Below are 20,843 nucleotides of genomic sequence, written 5' to 3'. Positions count from 1 at the left end.
TTAGATTTACAAAACCCTTGGGTGGAGGCTGCCTGCCTAGGACTTCTGTTGCTGGTAAGACCTAGAGTTCCTTGATTCTGTGTGTGATCGAGTGTGCATTTTTAGTTGTATAGCTGTGTGATGTATCTGTGTGATCGAGTGTGCATTTTTAGTTGTATAGCTGTGTGATGTATCTGTGTGATCGAGGGTGCATTTCTAGTTGTATAGCTGTGTGATGTAAGGGGAAAGTGTTCTTGGATGTTAGGCAATAGCTATGGCTTCCCTTTGTGAATTTCCGTCAGCAGGGCTATTGTGATTGTATTAAAATTTATGTGAGAGCCTAGGGAGCCTATTTTCCCCCTAAAGTGAGGGGTTTTGTTTGTTTTACTTTTGAATGATTTCAGTGTTTATTTCAGAGTGACTTGGGGCAAATCCTTTTTTTTTGACAGGCAGAGTGGACAGTGAGAGAGAGAGACAGAGAGAAAGGTCTTCCTTTGCCATTGGTTCACCCTACAATGGCCGCCGCGGCTGGTGCGCTGCAGCCGGCGCACCGCACTGATCCAAAGCCAGGAGCCAGGTGCTCTCCTGGTCTCCCATGGGGTGCAGGGCCCAAGCACTTGGGCCATCCTCCACTGCACTCCCGGGCCACAGCAGAGAGCTGGCCTGGAAGAGGGGCAACCGGGACAGAATCCGGCGCCCCGACTGGGACTAGAACCCAGTGTGCCGGCGCCGCAAGGCGGAGGATTAGCCTAGTGAGCTGCAGCGCCGGCCGGGGCAAATCCTTATTATCCTCAACTATAAAATAGAAACAATAACTAATAGGATTGAAAAGCCCTTTGTGTAGTACTGGCACAAATTTTTTCTTTTTTTTTCTTTTTTTTTAAGATTTATTTATTTGGGGCCGGCACTGTGGTATAGTAGTTTACGCCTCTGCCTGTGATGCTAACATCCCACATGGGCGCCACCTGAGTCCCTGGCACTCCACTCCTTATCCAGCTCCCTACCAATGGCCTGGGAAAGAGGTGGAAGATGGTTCAAGTGCTTGGGCCCTTGCACCCACGTGGGAGACCTGGAAGAAGCTCCTGGCTTCAGATCAGTCCAGCCCTGGCCTTTGTGGCCATTTGGGATGTGAACCAATGGATGGAAAACCTATTTCCCCCCTCTATTTCTGTAACTCTGCCTCTCAAGTAAATAAAAAATTTTTTTTAAAGAAATGCAGAGTTATAAACAGGGCGAGGCAGAGAAAGAAATATCTTCCTTTGTGTAGTTCACTCCCCAAAGGGCCGCAGGGCTGGAGCTGGGCCAGATCAAAGCCCGGAGCCTCTTCTGGGTCTCCCACCTGGGTGCAGGGCCCAAGCACTTGGGCCATCTTTACTGCCTTCCCAGGCACATTAGCAGGGAGCTGGATCAGAAGCGGGGCAGCCAGGAGGGGAACCATGCCCACATGGGATGCTGCTAGCACGGGCAGCAGCCCTGCCTGCCGCACCGCAGCGTCAGCCCCAGCACAAAAGGCTGTTAAGGCTGATGATCACTCCTGCTAGTCTCAACTTCTGTGAGTAAGCAAGTGCATTTAGATGTTATTTGGTTGGGAATCTGCTGTTTTGCTGTTTAAGGCTAAATCTGACCTCATTTTTTACAATTTTTTTTATTATTATTATTATTTTTATTATTATCTTTTAGAGAGAGAGAGGACTTCCTTCTGGTCCTCTTCCCAAATGCCCGCAGTAGCTGGGGCTGGGCCAGACAGGAGCTCCAGCTGCGTCTGATGTGACGGTCAGGAAGCTGCCACTTGAGCCCTCACCGCTGCCTCCCAGGGCCTGCGTTAGCTGTCGGCTGCTGCCCTTGAGAGTGCATCAGAGTGGACGCAGCGCTGGGTGCCAGGCACCCTGAGAGGGAGCAGGGGGTCCCGGGCGGAGGCGGCTTAGCCCACCGTGCCAGAACACTTCTCCATTGTGTCCTGGCGTCGTGAGTAAGAACCGTGGTATTCTGGGAAGTAAGTGCTTGGGAGAGTTTCCCTTGTTCAGTCTGCTGTTCTTTGGGGAGAACCTTGTCGTGTTGCAGAGTCACCGTCACGTGTGTTTCCCTTGAGGAGGCATCTGTCTGGCTCAGCCTTTCCAGCGGTCTCCTGCCGTGGTCTGTGTGGGCATCATCGTTAGACGCTTTGCAGGCCAGCATCGGGGACCCTGCGTGTTCATCCTAGCAGCTTGCTGGATTTCTTCATTTCAGTAGTACCCTCTCAGCCCCCCACAAGCTTAAAACTATTGTTTTGGGCTTTTGTTTTTGCATTTTACTCCTCCATCTATTTTCCTCACCAAGGCCTGATTAAATTACTTTCTTCAGTTTAGTTGCCCGGTGTCTGTAGCCGCTGTACCATGTGTACACTTTGATGACTTTGTTTTTAATGTTAGATTCACAAATTATTGAAGCAGGAAGAAAAGTCTGATTTACTACAACTTCCTTATCTTGTAAATGAAAAAGTAGGTGCTCGGGTTAAATGGTTTGTCCTAGGCTGCATAGCTAGTGAGTGGCTGATACCATACTCTGTGATCTCAGTATTTAATACTTTTTTTATTTTATTTATTTGACAGGTAGAGTTAGACAGTGAGAGAGAGAGACAGAGAGAAAGGTCTTCCTTTCGTTGGTTCACCCCCCAAATGGCCGCTACGGCCGGCGCTGCGCCGATCCAAAGCCAGGAGCCAGGTGCTTCCTCCTGGTCTCCTGCACCCTGGGCAGGTGCAGGGCCCAAGCACTTGGGCCATCCTTCACTGCCTTCCCCGGCCACAGCAGAGAGCTGGACTGGAAGAGGAGCAACCGGGACTAGAACCCGGCGCCCATATGGGATGCCGGTGCTGCAGGCGGAGGATTAACCAAGTGAGCCACGGCACCGGCCCCTCAATATTTAATACTAACTCCCACATCAAAATTCTTTAGAATTTATATTAAAAAATTTTTAAGTCAAAGATCTTTTTGTGCACAGCTTAGAGTCAGCTAGTTCTAGGAGTTTGGGTAGATAAACAACAGTCGTTAACTATGTCACCCTCTTTTCCCCATCCTGAAAGCAACCATGGTACTTTGGACTAAAAAAATACATGTATCATGGGGCGGTGCTTGGAGCAGCTGATTCATCTGCTGACTGGAGTGCCAGCATCCCATGTGGGCACTGCACCCACAAAAGAGACCCAGAAGAAGCTCCTGGCTCCTGGCTCCTGGCTTCAGTCTGGCTCAGCCTTGGCCATTGTTAGCATTTGGGGAGTAAACCAGCAAATGGAAGATCGTTCTCTCTATCTAACTCCTTCAAAAGGAGCTCACATGTGCTGGCCCATCCTCCCAAGTGTCTGTAGTGGTTGAAACTCGAAGGAATTGGTAGAAAGCTGGAGTCAGTGGCCAGAGCTGTATTTTGAACCCACATGCTCGTACATGGGAACAAGCGTCGTAACCACTAGACTTGCATGAAGTTGATGGAGCACCATCGTGTGGGTGTACAGATCTCCTTGAAACTCTGCTTTCATTTCTTTTGAGTATAGACCCAGAAGTGGAATTGCTAGATTACATGGCAATTCTGTTTGTTAATTTTTGGGGAACCACCATACGGCCCCACCTTCCATTCCCCCCAGCAGTGCACAGTGGGGGCCGTCTCCATATCCTGCGGGGGTGGTTAGCCACCCTAGTGGGTGTCAGGTGGCTGCTTCATTACCTTTTTGCCTGTTTTGCTCCTGAGGAATCTGACGCTGTTTAGACTTTGATCCTTTATAGGCGATCTGGGCTCTTGCGCTGCCAGGGCCGAGAAATTTCTGTGGTGTTACTTGGTGTCAGCCTGTTTTCAGGGACTTTGGGGAGAATTATTTTTCTGATCTCCTCTCTTCTGTATTGTTTTCATTTTAAGAATTCCTGTTGGCCAGCACTGCGGCTCAAGAGGCTAATCCTCTGCCTGTGGCGCCGGCACACCGGGTTCTAGTCCCTGTCGGGGCACCAGATTCTATCCCGGTCGCTCCTCTTCCGGTCCAGCTCTCTGCTGTGGCCTGGGAGTGCAGTGGAGGATGGCCCAGGTCCTTGGGCCCTGCACCCCATGGGAGACCCAGAAGAAGCACCTGGCTCCTGGCTTTGGATCAGTGCGGTGCGCTGGCTGCAGCGGCCATTGGGGGTGAACCAACAGAAAAGGAAGACCTTTCTCTCTGTCTCTCTCTCTCACTATCCACTCTGCCTGTCCAAAAAAAAAAAAAGTTCCTGTCACTTTCATGTTTGTTGCATTTTAGCCTTTAGTTTTCTTTTCTCCTGGTTTTTAATTTGTTTCCTTTTTATCTTCCAGCCTTTCTATTCAGTTTTTAATTTCTGCTGTAAACTTTTTTTTTTTGAAAGGATTTATATATTTATCTGAAAGGCAGAGTTAGAGAGAGAGAGAGATCAAGATCTTCCATCCGCTGGTTCGTTCCCCAGATGGCTGTAACAATTAGGGCCAGGCCAGGCTAAAGCCAGAAGCCTCCATCCAGGTCTCCCACGTGGTGGCAGGGGCCCTAGTACTTGGGCATCTTCCGTTGCTTTCCTAGGTGCGTTTCCTGGATGGGACTTGAATCAGTGCTCATGGGACATTGCAGTGACGTCTGACGGCTGCACCACAGCGGCCCCTGGGTGCTGTCTTCTTTATTTAACGGACGCACTCTCTCTTTCTGAGTATATCACATTTCTTCTATCCCTCCCCTCGTTTGTATTTCCCTTCCTTCTCCAACTTTTTCTGTGTGTTCTTGTGTGGTTTTGCTTACTTTTACATGGTAGAGGCTTCTGGAGGTGTCTGGCAATCTGGTTTTTTCCATATTTAAGAGTCATGGTTACTTAATACTTAGGTTGTCTGAAGTTGACCTCTTTCTTGGCTCTGTGCAGTGTCACAGGCAGGGAGAGGAGACCCCAGTATCTGTGGACATGCTTAGCCTTCAGGTCTTCATCTCCAGACAACACGGCCAGGAGCCTCAGCACTCCTTAGAGAGATGGCTGACTGCAAACCAGGGGCAAAGAGTGTACAAGCCGGATCTGGAGTGTGTTTTTTAGAGAATTTCAAAATGCTCAAAAAATATGAAAAGCACACAAGAGACTGCTTGAAGGGGCGCCTGTTGGCCCAATCTGGGACAGTTTGAGCACCAGAATGAGTAACGATATTATTATAATGTGTGAACTCCTACTGATAACCAAGTCGAGACAGAAAACAATGTGTGGCGACAAGGAGACATACCTTCCTGATCAGAGTGTCGACAAGTACCGGTGGACATTGTGGTGCAGTGGACAGTGGACTCACTGTGGACAGTGAGGCTGCTGCTGCACGCGCTGTTTGCGCCCGGCTGTTCCACTTCTGATCCAGCCTCCTGCTTTTGCATCCTGGGAGGCAGTGGATGCTGGCTGAGGAGATGGGCTTGCGCCACCCACGTGAGACACCCACATGGAGTTGCTGGCGCCTGGCTTCAGCCTGGCATAGCCCTGGCCATTTGCAAGCATTTGGGGACTGAACTAGCAGATGGGAGATCTGTCTCTCCCCATCTCTCTGTTGCTCTGCGTTCAAGTAGGTGGCAACAAAGTTTCTTTTAGTAAGAATGTGAGTGAATGAATGCAGAAGGAGGGAGCCATCACTTAGTCTACCTGGTAAGATGTTGCTGTCCTGTGTTGTAGTAGCTGGGTTCAGTTCCTGGCTCTGGTTCCTGGCTGCGACTTCCTGCTCATGCCAGCCCTGCGAGCTGGTGGTGTGGCTCAGGGAGCTGGGTTCCTGCCATCCTGTGGGACGCCTGGATTGAGTGCCTGGTTCCAGCTCCTGGCTTCAGCCCTCCTCTAGGCCTGGCTTCTTGTGCACATTTAGGAGTGTGAACCAGCAGACGGAGGCTCATTTTCTGGGTGACTCTTTCTCTGTGCTCTCAGATAAATAAAAATTTTAAAAATGATAAAAATAAATGTAGAAATAGTAGAATGACAGAAGCCCTATCATTTTGTGATTGTTGGAGAGAATAAGTTGTCAATGGGCACTAAAACTATGGGATGAATGCTGCATGAAAATAGTCTAAAATGTCTTCCCACGATTCCTTTCTTAGTAATTATTGAGGGAAATTGGTCACTCCATGGTGAAGAAATTCGGCAGATATTGCCTTAACCAAGTGATCAAAGTATCTTCAGTAATGGGGCAGATTGGCTTTGTGTCTGTTTATGTGATTGCTGCAGGAAACAAGCTTACTGACACGGTGTTCCTGCCAGGAGCGCGTGACTTGTGTTCACAGATGTCAGTGAGATGGAGGGGGAATGTTGTGAAGACTGTTTCCTGATGAGAGGGATGGAGATGTGACGGAGGTGTGACTGTGCCCTGGATCGCACGGGGACTGCTGTAGGGACTGTAGGGGCACGAGAGCAGTTGCTGGAATGAGTGTGAACTCGTAGTCCCTGCTTGACGCTCAACAGTGAAGTTCCTGTGTTGAGCTCTGTACTGCGCTTGTGTGAGAGCAGACCTTGCTCTTGGAAAACGCACACTGAAGTTTTCAAGGGTGAAGGGCCCTGATGGCTGGGGCACAGTTACGTGCCTGTGGGTGAGGATGTTTGTGGAGGGGTGGGAAAGCCGTGGTAAAGTCAGCTGGTGATTCTGGGCTCAGACTCCGACAGCTCCTTGCACTGCCCTTGCAACGATTCTCGAGGTGAAAAGGGAAAGTGTTTAAAGGCTGAGGTGAGGGTGCGTGACAGAAGCTCCTCGGCTGTGAACGTGGCAGCAGGTTGGCTGGTTGAGCTCTTTGGTTGGGGAGAATTTAGGTTTTTTCCTCAATGTCCGCAAATGTTGTGTGTCCTTGAGTCTTGTAGAGAGTGAAGGTCTTGAATGATAGTTGGCAGTAAAGGATTCCGATAAGGGCATTGGCTGGGTTGGGACAAGAAAGGTTAGAATCAGGGCTCTAATATTCACCGGGGGCCCAAGTGCTTAGACCATCGTCTGCTGCTCTCCCAGGCTGTTAGCAGGGAGCTGGATTAGACGTGGGGCAGCCAGGAAACAACCAGTGCCTGTAAGAGATGTGGCACTGCAGACAGCAGCTTTACCCACTGTACCACAATGCCAGTCCCCAAATAAATAAATCTTTGGGGGGAAAAAGACAAGACAGAAGCAGTCTATTTATTATAGTTTTAGAAGCATTTCAAAGTGTGTTCATTGTCTCCTTTCTACCCAGAAGTCCCAGTACTGCAATTGCACATGGTTTCATTGTTTGCCATCTTTTGATTGAGTTTGTCCTGCTCTGATACTTCTCAGCATCAGCCATGTGGACAAGCGTAAGGACTTCAGGAAGTAACCAGGCCCTTCCCAGGAGAGTGGACGGTGTCTCGCACCCTCCCTGCAGGTTAGAGACGCGCTGCAGGCGGTCCTGCTTCTCTGATGGGAAAGTGAGTCTAGCGTGGACGACACGCTAGGAGCCTGCTGCTGGTGGGAGCAATGATTGCAGATGGACGTCGAGGAGCCTGGAACGACTTGGATTAAATGCCAAATTTTGTACATGTGTGCATTTTGGAGATTATATTTGTTGGAATTTTTTAAAAAGATTTATTTGAAAGAGTGACAGGAGGAGACAGCATAAGAGAGAAGTCTTCCATCTGCAGGTTCACGTCCCAGATTTCTGCAGCAGCCAGGAATGGGCCAGGCCAAAGCCAGGAGCCTGGAGTTTCATCCGGGTCTCCCATGTTGGTAGCAGGGGCCCAAGCACTTGGGCCATTATCTGCTACCTTCCCAGACTCACTGTCTGGCAATACCACAAGCAGTGGCTTAGGCTGCTGCACTACGACACTGGCCCCATCTGTCAGATCTTCAAGGGATCTGAGAGCCCTAACACAGATGCTGTGTCGGAACTGGACTGAGCTAGGGTTAGCGTTCCACATTTTACACGGTCAGCTTTGTAGAGTGGAAGGACTCCAGGAGCACATAGTAGCATTGATAGGTTTTTATGATTTTAAGCAATAATTTAGATGATCAACAGTACTTCAAGAGTATGTTCAAAAAGCACTTGCCTGGTAAATGTTCCGTTTTTATGCTTCATTGCATTTTTACCTGAGTTTGTTACTGTCTTTTTTTTTTTTTAAGATTTATTTATTTGCTGTCTTTTTTTTAATTCTTTTTTTAAATATGCTTAAAATTTTTCAATTTATCATACTGGAGGGAAAATGTCGACTTGATCACAATGGTAGCAGTGTTTTATGGAAGAAAAACATTAGATGAACAACATTTCTTTCTTTCTTTTTTTTTTTTTTTTGTAGACTGTATTTTACAGGATTTCTAGTTCAGTGTCCACAATTTGACTCTTTTTCTGTAATAAGTTATGTGCCATGCACCTTGGAAGACATTTATATTCCTTTATTGTGCAGCGTGTGGTCCACTGACATGAGAGACTGGACTTGGCTGTCGCTCGGACTTCAGGGACCTGATGTTTGGCTCATAGTTCCTGAGCAGGCTGTGATTGTCGGGGCAGGACGTGGCTGCGGGGGCTTGGACAGGAAGATGGTTTTGGAAGTCAGTGTTTGATGTGGTGCCTTTGCAGTTAGCCCTCCGCCTGAGAACACCGTTGACGCTTTCATAAGAAAAGACAGAAAGTGCATTTCTTTCCTCTGCTTACGGATCGTGCTTTCCCGGCACCTGTGTGTATTTCTGGGCAGCTGTCCAGTGCAGGATGCAGGATGAAACCTGAGGTAGAGGGGTGGTGCTTGGGACGGAGCAGTTAGGCCTGTGCGTGGGACATCTGCGCTCTGTGTCAGAGTGCCGATGCAAGTCCCAGCTGCTCCGCCTCTGGTCCAGTTCCTGCTGATGCACCTGGGAGACAGCAGAGGATCGCCCGAGTACTTGGGCACTTGCCCCTCACTGGGAGACCAGAGAGACTGCTGGCTTCTCACTCTGGCCTGGCCCAGGCCTAGGCCTGGCTGTTGCCAGCCTTCGAGGAGTGAACCAACAGATGAGAGAGTTTTCTCTCCTTCTCTCCCTGTTACTTTTCCTTTAAAATAAGTAAAGGAATGAATAAATAGATAAAAAGTGACAGTATTATTTATAAAAAGTTGAAATAAGAGGGATGACAGTACTGTTTTTTTTTTCCGTTTACATAGAAAGATTTCAATTAACTGAAGCCTTTTGGTTTTCTGATGTGTGATTCTCTGTGAATCATAGCCCTGAAGCAGAGTCTTTTAACCGTAGGTGTCACCAGACCAAGGAGGAATATGTATGACTGTCTCCTCTTTCTTTTTTAATAGGAGAGCTCCTGTTTCACATCCCCATCTCACTTTATTCCTGCTGATCTCCGATGCGCTAAACTGGAAGACAGTGTTTGCAGGACAACTGTAATGGGCAAGGAGCCACAGAGAAGAAAACGTTTCTTTTAATTTTTACCCTTGGTTGGAAAGGTAAGTCCACTGAGACTGTGAGTGTGTCCTTCCGTGAGTTACATCGAGGAAAGACCTGGAGGTCTGGGTCCGCCTCTGAGCTAGTGCAGTCCGGTCCTGTAGGCCCTGTTCTGAGAACACTGACGGCGGCCTCTGGTCTGCGTTGGTATGTCTCAGAGTGCTTGGAACCCACAGGTACCTGGTTTCTGGTAGGGAGGGTGCTGGACACAAAGACCAGCCAGGCCTCGCAAGCTGAAGTAGTGGCATGCAGAGGAAGCCTGCTGGTCGAGGGCTGTGCCCCAGGCCACTGCTTACAGGTGATGTCACTGTGTGCGTGTGCGACAGAGAGAAGGGGAGAGACAGAGAGAGAGAGACTGTTGGGTTTTTGTTTTACATCCGCCAGCGGACACGTGGCTTCTGTGCAGCCACATGTCTCCTTTTGAGTCCTCACTGCTATTGCTTTGGAACTCTTTGAAGCATTTTATTAACAGATCATTTTTGACTTTCAGCTCGGTTGGCACTTAGTAGGAAGTCACACAGTGGTCCTTCGAGGGGCGTGCAGACGTCACCAGTTTCCCTTCCTCTAGTATCTTGAGAAGAGGTTGGACACAGCTGGTGCTGATTGCCACGTCTGGCACTTTCCGTCGTGTTTGACTGTGCGCCTCACTTCCGGATCCGTGTGCTGTCTCCAAGGCCTGTGGCGATTCTTCCAGCTGTGTTTCTCTTTCCACTTCAGTTTCTGTGAAGCTGGGTCAGGCATCATTTCCCAGGAGGTGCTGAGTTGTCCTGCCGTGAGGGGTTTCTGCTTCTGCCCCTAGGTGGGTCTGGCCTAAGCATCTGAAACGCTGCTTTGCACAAAGCCCCCCTCTGCCCGGCTTCTCAGAGTGACCTGCCCAACCCTCGGCGTTCCCCTCACCCCTGCGTGGCCGCCCCCAGCGCCTCACGGTGACCCCTGGGTCCTGCGGTGCCTCAGCTCCAGGCCGCGTTATTCTGTGTGATCCTTGTGGAGCGTTCTCAGCTAGTGCTCACCTCTTGGCTCTTGGCTCGTAGTTTTGTTCCTGTTCTGTGTATTTGATTTCATGCCTGCCAGGGCTCTGCCTTTTTTCCTCCATTTTTGTCAAGCCTTTTTGAATTGTTCCAGGTCCTCTGTGGTCATTCCTTTGGGTATCTCATTAGTCATTTTTAGGAGATCCCCCTTATTTTAACTAAGTATTTTGTGAGATGGGAGTTTTGACTTCTACTTTATAGCTTTAATACTTTTACAAATAGGCATCACTAGTTGGTGGTAGGAAACTAAAATTTTAAATATTTATTTATTTGAAAGGTAGTGCTACAGAGAGGGGAGACAGACAGACCTAAGGCCTGGCGTCGTGGCCCAGTGGGTTAAAGCCATTGCCTGAGATGCTGGCATCCCATAGAGGCGCTGGTCTGAACTCCAGCTGCTCTGGTTCTTACTCAGCTCCCCTGATAAAGTGTCTGGGAAAGCAGTGGAAGATGGCTCGAGTGCTTGGGTTCCTGCCACCTGCGTGGGAGACCCTGAAGAAGTTCCTGGCTCCTGGCTTCAGCCTGGCCTAACCTTGGCTCTTGCAGCCATTTGGGGAATGAACCTGCAAATGGGAAATCTCTTTCTCTATTTCTCTTTCTCTCTCTCTGTAACTCTGCCTTTTAAATAAATAAATCTTAAAAATAACAATATAAGCTGTTATACGTCCGATCTATGAGATTTTATAACTTGGATCTTTGAAAATGTCTTTTATACAGATAGGTGCTGGCACATTGTTTGTAGTCCCCAAGCGTATGACTTCAGTTGAGTTTAGCTTGTCGTTGTGTTGGAAATTAATCACTTAAAGTCGAAGGTTAGCTGAGGGGCTGGCACTGTGGTGTAGCAGGTAAAGTAGCCGTCTGCAGTGCCTGCATCCCCTATGGGTGCCAGTTTGAATCTCAGCTGCTCCACTTTCCATCCAGCTCTCTGCTGTGGCCTGGGAAAGCAGTGGAGGATGCCCCAGGTCCTTGGGCACCTGCACCCACGTAGGAGACCCAGAAGAAGCTCTTGGCTTCGGATTAGTGCAGCTCCAGCTGTTGTGGCCAACTGGGGAGTGTACCAGCCGATGGAGCCTTCTCTCTCTGAGTCTCTCAGCATAACTCTGACTTTCAGATAAATGAGTCTTTAAAAAAAAGATGAGGCGCACGCCCCTCAGTCGCACAGGGAAGCTTGCTTTGCCTTGTGTCGAGCGTGGGAAACGCTGCTGAGCCCTGGTGTGTGCTCAGAAATGCGTCTCCTGGACATTTGTGTGGGAAGGGGGGTCTCACGTCTTCCAGGAGCTCTGTCCAGGCGTCCCATGGGTCACAAGGTCCCAAAGACTTGGGCCCTTTCCCACTGCTTTCCTAGATGCATTAACAGAAGCTGAGCCACCAGGGTTTGAACCTGGAGTGTTGCAGGCTGCAGTATAATATACCACTGCGTTGAAATGCAAGCCCCTTACGTTAGTTTCTGACAACATAAGAAGTGAAGGGACTTAAACCTCCTTATTATTCAAGTAAAATTATCTGTTGAGATGACATTACTGTGGTATGAAGTTTCAGCACAGGTTTGCCTGACAACCTGGGGTTGCATTCATTCAGAAACACCAGAGTTCTGCAAAGCAAAGCATGACTGGACGTCCGCTGGTCAGTAGCTGTGCTCGAGCACTATTCTTTTGATTCAGAAACATTTCGGTCTTGGCCCTGATCCCAAAATACCACAGTGAAACTTCATGATTGATAATAAACTTGACCGCTCTCAAGAGCTGATGCGTGTGGATGAAGTTGCCTGTTGGCAGGACTGGTCAGTAACACGATGCATGTTTGACATCTCCCTGCATGTCTACTCATGAATATTACAAAAAACAGTCCAGTTTTATGCACTCTGCATTTTTACATTTTGTAATCTTGTCTAAGGCTTTTTCTCCCCCGTACCTGATACTACCACGTTTATTGCTCTGAACATACTCGCCACCATCAGTTGCACATCCCAGAAGATTCTGCTCAGGTTGTGTGTCAGCAGCTTTCTGCCTGCCGTCACTGCATCTGTGGAGAGACTGGGCAGGTGCATAGCACAGGAGAGCCGTCCTCTCGTCGTCCTCCTCCTTCTCCTCGTCACCACGCGCTCAGGACGCTGCCTTCGTCCCTAGCTCCTGGGTCAGATTTCCACATCGCTAAAGTCGATGCATTTGACTTCTGACGGGAAGGGGAGCTTTTAGCTCTTACACGCATAGGTTCTTCCACAACCTTTGGATACAATCAGTGTTAAAAACCAACATGAATTGTTGGTTCATTATTCACCTTTCTTAGCGTGCTCAGGCACCTCCTACAATCTGCGTCATCCCTGCCTTAGACTCGCCCTCTGCAGAGCCCCTGTCACGGACCGGACGCCGGCCTGCTGGGTGTCCCTCCGCTCTGCCCTGCAGTCCGCTTTCTCAGTGCCTGCGTCCCTGGTCTCCTGTCACTGCCGAGTTTCGGTGCCGCACATCCCCTCAGCAGCTTCCTGCGAGGGTGTGAGGAGGTCTTCGAGACCTCCCATGCCTGAAAGTGTGTCTTCCGGAGGTGCCGGGTCTGCTGACTTGCGGTCTGCACTTTATTGCGGGGTTTCCCCTCGCTGGACCAGCTGAGATACTCTCCTCCTCTCTGCTGCCGGGGAACCCCCGGGTGCCCGAGCGCCTCTGTCGGGGCCCTGGGGAGGCCTCTGCAGGCCCTGAGGACAGCTGCGTCTGAAACTCCGGGAAATTTCCTTTTTGTCTGGTTGGCCAGGAAGAGGTGGCGGATTGTAATGCGTTCTTCTAAAACTTGCTTGGCTCAGTGTTGCCTTCCTAAGTTGTTTCTCCATTTTCTTTGTCTCTCACAAATTTGCTGATGTCCTCCGTGGCGGTCACTTCCTTTTCTTTGTCCTTCCCTGTTTTGCTGTGGCTCCCAGAAGAGCGGAGAGTTGGCTGGACGTCAGCTCACGGTCTGGAAGGTTGCGCAATCCTGTTTCCTTGCTGAGGCTCCACAGGTGACTCAACCGGACGCAGCCCTGTTCTGTGACTTTGGCATCACGTGGGCTTAGGAAGACGATCCCTAAACCAGCACAGGGTCATTTGGGTGGCCTGCCCTGATGGACCATCAGCAAGGCTCGCCTGGCCTGCGCTTCCAGTCCCTGCTTCTGCTGCTTGCTCACAGTCTGTCTTTCTCTCACTAGTCCTCCCTCGATCTCTGGGTGCTGTGCCCGGTACTTCTTCTCTTACACATGGTACTTAAAAGACCTCTCCTGGGGCTGGCACTGTGGCGTAGTAGGTAAAGCCGCCGCATGTGGTGCTGGCATCGCACGCGGATGCCGGTTCGAGACCCAGCTGCTCCACTTCCAATCCAGCTCTCTGCTGTGGCCTGGGAAAGCAATGGGAGATGGCCAGGTCCTGGGGCGCCTGCACCCGCGTGGGAGATCTGCAGGAAGCTCCTGGCTCCTGGCTTCAGAATGGTGCAGCTCTGGCCGTTGCAGCCAGATGGGAAGTGAACCAGTGGATGGAGGACCTCTCTCCCCCGTCTCCCCTCCCCCCCACCCCCGCCTCTCTGCCTCTCTGCCTCTCTATAACTCTGACTTTCAAATAAATAAATAAATCTTTAAAAAAACAAAAGACCTTTCCTGTGTTCAGAGCTCGTTACTGTACCCTGCAGTGGTGAGTCTTCCAGCAACGTGGGCACCTCTTTGGATGCCATGTGGTTGGCAGTCCCTTCGGCTTTCCCCAGAACAGGCTGTGGTATCACGGGACATGACGGGGTCTGCCCAAGGCGGGCTCCAGAGGGAATTGGCATCTCCCAACGTCGTCGTGGCAGTGACCGCCCGGTGCCTGGTCCGAGGCTGCTTTGCTCATTGCCCACGTCACAGTGTTACTTTATTTTTGAGCTTGTGATCAACTAAGCTGTTTGGCCATTTTGGTTTCTTTTCGCCATATGTTTTCTTATGCCTGGTTTCCCCCATCTTGTTTTTCAGTTTTTATTTGCAAAATAATTTGTCCATGTTAAATTTTTTTTGTGGTTTCGTCAGTCATGTCAAGTGGTTTTTGAATCTGTTGTCTAACATTTGAATCTGTTGTCTAACATTTTGTTTTCTATGCATTTTTTTAAAGATTTATATACTTATTTGAAAGGCAGAGTAATAGGCAGAGGCGGGGGGAGGGTGTCTTCTGCTGGTTCACTCGCCAGTGGCTACAGCGGCCGGAGCTGTGCCGATCCGGAGCCTGGAGCTTCCTCCGGGTCTCCCACATGAATGCAGGGGCGCCAGGACCTGGCCATCTCCCACTGCTTTCCCAGGCCACAGCAGAGAGCTGGATCAGAGGTGGAGCAGCCAGGACTCGAACTGGAGCCCCTATGGGATGCCGGCGCTGCAGGCGCCGGCTCTACCTGCTGCACCACAGCACTGGCCCCTTCTATGCATTTGGCCAAGCCTGCGGCAGCCCGTACATCAACACTAGTGGAGACACTGGTCAGGCCCCGCGGCCCCCACCAGTGCTCTTCTAGGGGAGCTGCCCGCCACCTTGTCTGCACGTGAGTCACACGGGTTCTGCGCCCGAGCTTGTCCGGGAGCTGACCTGCTGCTGCTGCCTTTTGCAGCCAGTGTACACGTGGCTGATGTGGGCGGGGTTGTGCTCTGCTGCCTGGACTGGCTGCTCAGCAGGTCTTCCCACAGGTCTGGTGAGGCAGTGTGGTATAATGGGAAGAGTGCACACTCTTGGGTTTGAGTTCTAGTGCTGGCTAGCATATTTACTAGCTCTGGCCTTTTGTGGCTTATCTGACTTCTCATCTGAAGTGATAACAAAACCTTGAAGGGGTGTGAAGGGTCGCCAAGCAGGAAGCCCGGAGCCTGGCAGTGTGGTCGGAAGCCACTGTTGGGAGTGCTTGCACCAGGGTCCAGACCTGGCTGTTCCTGGCGTTACTGAGCAGCAGGCAGAGATGAGGTTGCTTTTCTAGGAGCTCTGAGGACCTCAGTGCTCTGTGCTCATGCCCTCACTGGACTTCGACTCCCGACTCTTTGTACTTTCGTTACATGCTAAAGCATTCCCAGAAGGAAGCACTCTTCCCCCAGGGTTTACCGCCGGGATAGCGGCTGTTGAGGGAGCTGGATATTCAGTGATTGCATACATCCTGACCCCAGTTTGCTAGGCAGGGAAGGCGGAAGCTTCTGCAGCTAGAGTGCTTTTGAGCAATATTTGTCACCATTGGCCAATTCTGTCTTCTAGTACAAAGTAAAGTTGATAATTAGCTTGTTCTTAATCTGATGCCTGCTGCTTCCGGACAGTTTTTTAAAAACATCTCAGTGTGCTCTAGAATTTTGCTCGACTAGGAGAGACTGTTCTCTTTGGCACCGTGGCTGTGAGGGATGTAGGATTGGCGAGGTGGCCACTGTCGCTTCTTTCACGTTGGGTGAGTCGCAAACCACACAACACTGTTCCCACTTAGTGAGCGCTTGCGGAGCTGGGTTTCCAGTCCTCGCCACGCGCTGGTGCAGAATGCCCTCAGCACCCCTTAACCTCGCAGGACCACCCTTTCCCCTGGTGTCAGAGACGCGCGTGGTTGCAGATAGTGACCATACTTAAGTAAGTCCTGTTTCCTCTGGTGCTCCAGTAAGTAACAGGTCATTTCCTGATGCTGATTCAGGTTTGTTGGCTCTTAGGGTCCTCCCTGGGTCAGAGGTTTGAGAATCTTGGCTGCTTCAGAGGGAACGCCCTTTTGCCAGGGCTGTTGAGGATCACTGGTTGCTCTCTTACCCATGTTCCCATCGCCTCCCCCGCAGCAGGCCCTCGATCACCTCCACGCACAGAACAGATGCCCACATCTGCTGGGATGTCTTTGCCTTTGTTCTCTGACCTCTCACAGACTCTTAGTGCCATTATGTCATCCTCGTCACTCGCCTTCCTGCCCAGCGGCCCTCAGTCACATTTAAAAACACAAGTATAAGCCGGCGCCGCGGCTCACTAGGCTAATCCTCCGCCTAGCGGCACCGGCACACCAGGTTCTAGTCCCGGTCGGGGCGCCGGATTCTGTCCCGGTTGCCCCTCTTCCAGGCCAGCCCTCTGCTGTGGCCAGGGAGTGCAGTGGAGGATGGCCCAGGTGCTTGGGCCCTGCACCCCATGGGAGACCAGGAAAAGCACCTGGCTCCTGGCTCCTGCCATCGGATCAGCGCGGTGCGCCGGCCGCAGCGCGCCGGCCGCGGCGGCCATTGGAGGGTGAACCAACGGCAAAGGAAGACCTTTCTCTCTGTCTGTCTCTCTCTCACTGTCCACTCTGCCTGTCAAAAAAATAAAAAATAAAAAAAATAAAAATAAAAAAATAAAAACACAAGTATAAATAACCTTTAGGTAACCCATGTCTAAATAACCTGTGCTCTGTGTAACTGGAGCTGACGCTTGTGAAATTGTAGAAAAAGAGGCACAGAAGTTCAAGTACACTTCAAGTTTTCATACTGAAAATTTGTGGAGGAACACATTGTTATCCCTTATTATACAACACATTGTTGGTTGAATTTGAACCGGTTTGCAAAAGTAAGGCTGGGTTTTTCTTGGTTGGCAGAGAACAGTAAATGTAACGGTAAATAAAATCCTACGTCTTGCTTTGCTCTTCGCACCTTAGCCACGTGTTTGGAGTCGGCCCATGGTGTGTGCAGGGATCTGTGTTCTGAGGGTAATGTATCTCCCAGGCAGCTTGGGGTTCCAAAGGCAGGATGGAAGTGTGCATCTTTGGCCCTGAAGCACAGCTCAGTAGCCATGAAGAGTGCTGAGGCAGGATCCTGTGTGACCTGGAGGAGCAGTGATAATTGAATGGGATCTCTCAGTTTCTGAAGTGGCGGCCACTGCCATCTGCTCCAGATGCGTGGCACCTGCATGGGACGCATCACGACCTCAGGACTTATGTAAGAGGTTGGAGGCTGTCTGTCACTGGTGGTGCAGTGCATACTGATGTCGACCGAGACAGCACATATTAAATGGACTTGACTCCCTCATTCACTGCTCTCAAAGAAAAACTGAGATGGCAGAGAAGTTATGAGTGGAAACGGGAAGATTATTTTATATGCTGGCGCCGCGGCTCACTAGGCTAGTCCTCCGCCTTGTGGCGCTGGCACACCGGGTTCTAGTCCCGGTCGGTGTGTGGGATTCTGTCCCGGTTGCTCCTCTTCCAGGCCAGCTCTCTGCTGTGGCCCGGGAAGGCAGTGGAGGATGGCCCCAGGTGCTTGGGCCCTGCACCCCATGGGAGACCAGGAGAAGCACCTGGCTCCTGCCATCGGATCAGCGCAGTGTGCCGGCCGCAGCGGCCATTGGAGGGTGAACCAACGGCAAAAGGAAGACCTTTCTCTCTGTCTCTCTCTCTCTCTCACTGTCCACTCTGCCTGTCAAAAATAAATAAAATAAAATAAAATAATGTCCTGTAAGCAAAACCCACACTGGATTTTTTTTTTAAAGATTTATTTTTATTTATTTGAAAGAGTTACAGAGAGAGGTAGAGACAGAGAGAGTGGTCTTCCATCTGGTTCACTCCCCAGATGGCAGAATGGCCGGAGCTGCGCTGATCCAAAGCCAGGAGCCAGGAGCTTCTTCTGGGTCTCCCATGTGGGTGCAGGGGCCCAAGGACTTGGACCATCTTCTACTGCTTTCCCAGGCCACAGCAAAGAGCTGGATCGGAAGAGGAGTAGCCGGGACTAGAACTGGCGCCCATATGGGATGTCGGCGCTTCAGGCCAGGGTAACCCGCTGTGCCACAGTGCCAGCCCCCACACTGGATTTTAAAGATTTAGTAGCAAAAGAAATAGTGTTTGGATGCATGTTTTATTTAAGCTTGTGTGTGTCGTGTGTGGCTTACGTGGTGTACCGAGACAGCTCGACCGGACGATAGTGGAGCTGGCGTGGCTCTCAGTGTCACAGCAGCAAGAGAGGCGCCTCTGGGCTTGCCGAAAGGATGCTTGGGGTGTAGAAGTCGAGGTTGGGCAGTGCCTGCTTGGATGCCTTTGAGATCATGTGGAGTTCCCTTCATAACATCGTTGAAAGAAGCAGCGGTAGGTGTTTGTAATGTTTGCTGTCTTTGGTCTGGCGTGTGTGAACCTGGGCAGAAGGAGCTGCCGCTCTGTTGTGCTCTTCGCACAGACTGCGTGCGTTGCAGGCGGCTTGCAGCCGCAGTAGAAGTGTCTCCTGTGCCTTCACTGCCAGGGCTGCGTGTGAGATGAGGGCTCGCCTCGGATCCGGGACCCCAGCCTCGCCTCGTGCGCCCTTACCCCAGGGTGGGCCACGCAGGCTCACAGGCCCGCGTCAGCTGCTTGCATTCCTGCTCCGCTGTTTCTCTGCTGAAATTCATCAGCACACTGGAACCTTTTTGGGATCTTTGAACCTTTTACCCTGCGCCCAGCCAGTCCCGGGTACAGAGTTCCACGGCCGACAGGTGTCGGCTCGGGGCTTTGTAGCTCCTCCTGCCTGGACTGGAGGCTCCCAGAGTGAAGCGGAAGGCGCTCATGTGAGCGGGAAATTGAGGTTCTTCTTGCTATGCCTGCAGTTGGCTGCTCGTTTCGGGTAGGACCACCACCTCAGAATTCCCGTGGCTTGTTTATGTGTCGTCGGTTCCTGGGCTCCTATGGGAGGGTCATAGTGTGTTGAGTCATGCCTTTGGTTTGTTGAATGAAAACGCACTAACCAGCCTGTCTCGAGGGAGTTGTTGAAATAATAACAGTTGCAGGTTTGCACTAACAGGCTTCTCTGGCTTTCGTGATTACTGTGCTGTAGCAGTCTGCGAAGACTTACACGGTTTAGGAATAACAGCAGCAGCCTCTGGGGTTGTGCTCAAGACCAGGATCTCAGGCCTGAGCCCAGCTTGTTTGAGTCAGAACTGAGACTGATGCCGAGACACCCAGGTGGCTCCTGCGCCCAGCAGAGGGTGGGAAGCGCTGCCGTACAGCGCAAGGACTTCTTCCCTGGGCGTGTTTGTTGCACAGTACTTCCGTTTGTGATGTGCTGGGCTGCTTGAGATGGTGAGAGAGATGAAGTTAGCCAATCGGCAGTGGAGCTGGTGTTGAAGTACGTAATACTCCTAAAATTGTTGTGGAAAGAGCAGAGTGGTTGCAGTTGGTTTATTTGAACCATGGTTGGGCCATCCGTGCCGCCGCTGGTGTCAGCTGACAGTGCCGGAGCAGAGCCGCCGATGGCCGGAGGCTGCCGCCCTGCCCTTTGCAAAGGATGTCCCCACATCACCACGCTGGCTCCTCGGTCAGGACTGGGGAGCCTCCTTGCTCCCAGAAAGAAAGGGGTCAGGTTTCACTCCAGGCAGGCATGGGTGCAGGAATGTGTTTCAGCCAGTTCATAGGATAAAGCAGGTGACCGAAGAGGAAGAGATTTACTCCACAGGGCGTCCTGTGGTCCTGCTTTGCACAGGGACAGCGCCTCGCTCCTCGTAAGTTCAGGAGAACATGAGGGACACTGTCAAGTAGCAGGCGGCTCCCAGCCACCTGCTGCCTTCACCTCCTCCCCTATGGAGAAAACGCTGCTTAATCCAACTTTTAACAACTCTAGGATTTTGAAGAAAGATGCGGGAAGGATAGTGGTTTTTACCAAACTCTCTGTCTCAGTGATTGGTTTACTGTTGGCGTTTTTAGTTTCCCTGAGTCTCTCAGAGTGGTTTTTTAGTTTTTTGACAGGCAGAGTTAGACCGTGAGAGAGAGAGGCAGAGAGAGAGTTATAGCCAGTGAATGAGAGACAGACAGAAAGGTCTTCCTTCCATTGGTTCACTCCCCTAATGGCCGCCACGGCCGGCGCTGCACCGATCCAAAGCCAGGAGCCAGGTGCTTCTCCTGGTCTCCCATGGGGTGCAGGGCCCAAGCACCTGGGCCATCCTCCACTGCACTCCCTGGCCACAGCAGAGGGCTGGCCTGGAAGAGGGGCAACCGGGACAGAATCCAGCGCCCGGACCGGGACTAGAACCCGGGGTGCCAGTGCCGCAGGCGGAGGATTAGCCTGTTGAGCCGCGGTGCCGGCCAGCAGTTGTATTTTGTAAAAGGACTCCGTCTTGGGTGGAGTGGGGCACAGCTGCTTCATACTTGGCTTCCTCCTTCTCCAGAGGGCACAGTGGAAGCCAGGGCCCAGCCCAGGCTGACTGGCGCACCCGTGCCCTTGTTGCAGTGAGCTTGCGGTTTGGCTGAAAGATAAAATACATAATACTTGGTTGAGGAGGTGACTGTGGCTATTTTTTTTTTTTTTTTGAAAATGTAGTGATGTAGTGTACTTAGTGTGAAGAAAATAAACTGTTAAAATGTGTATTTCAAAGTATTCTGATTCGAAAAATGCTGTTCTGACTCAAGATAGTGGAGAGCACAAGGCGCCAGTCCTTTTACACCAGGCAGTTGCTGAAGAACTCCATCTGGGGCCGGCACTGCGATGCACGGGGGTAAGCCGTGCTGAGACGCCAGCATCCCGTCTGACGCTTCCTCCAGGCCTGGCTGCTCCACTCCAATCCACGGGCATG

The 20,843-nt window shown here is 51.0% G+C and overlaps 1 protein-coding gene across 35 annotated transcripts in view; it reads left to right on the top strand.

Annotated features, from left to right (window-relative positions):
• Positions 1 to 20,843, top strand: part of PPP6R3 (protein phosphatase 6 regulatory subunit 3) — a 133,042-nt gene that overhangs the window by 39,115 nt on the left and 73,084 nt on the right. For 33 of the 35 annotated variants that reach the window (XM_070063713.1, XM_070063654.1, XM_070063454.1 and 30 more), the window contains one exon: positions 9,211 to 9,360. The exons of 1 other annotated variant lie outside the window; for it this stretch is intronic. The gene's annotated coding sequence lies outside the window, so the exon portion shown is untranslated. Of the gene's footprint in view, positions 1 to 7,239; positions 7,323 to 9,210; positions 9,361 to 20,843 lie in introns of those variants that run through there. One more of the 35 variants, XM_017339336.3, reaches the window with a different exon arrangement.

The sequence above is a fragment of the Oryctolagus cuniculus genome, chromosome 1 (genome assembly GCF_964237555.1).
Source record: "Oryctolagus cuniculus chromosome 1, mOryCun1.1, whole genome shotgun sequence".
Classification (NCBI taxonomy): domain Eukaryota; kingdom Metazoa; phylum Chordata; class Mammalia; order Lagomorpha; family Leporidae; genus Oryctolagus; species Oryctolagus cuniculus.
Note: the sequence above shows the minus strand (reverse complement) of the source record. Positions and strands in the feature narration are given on the sequence as shown.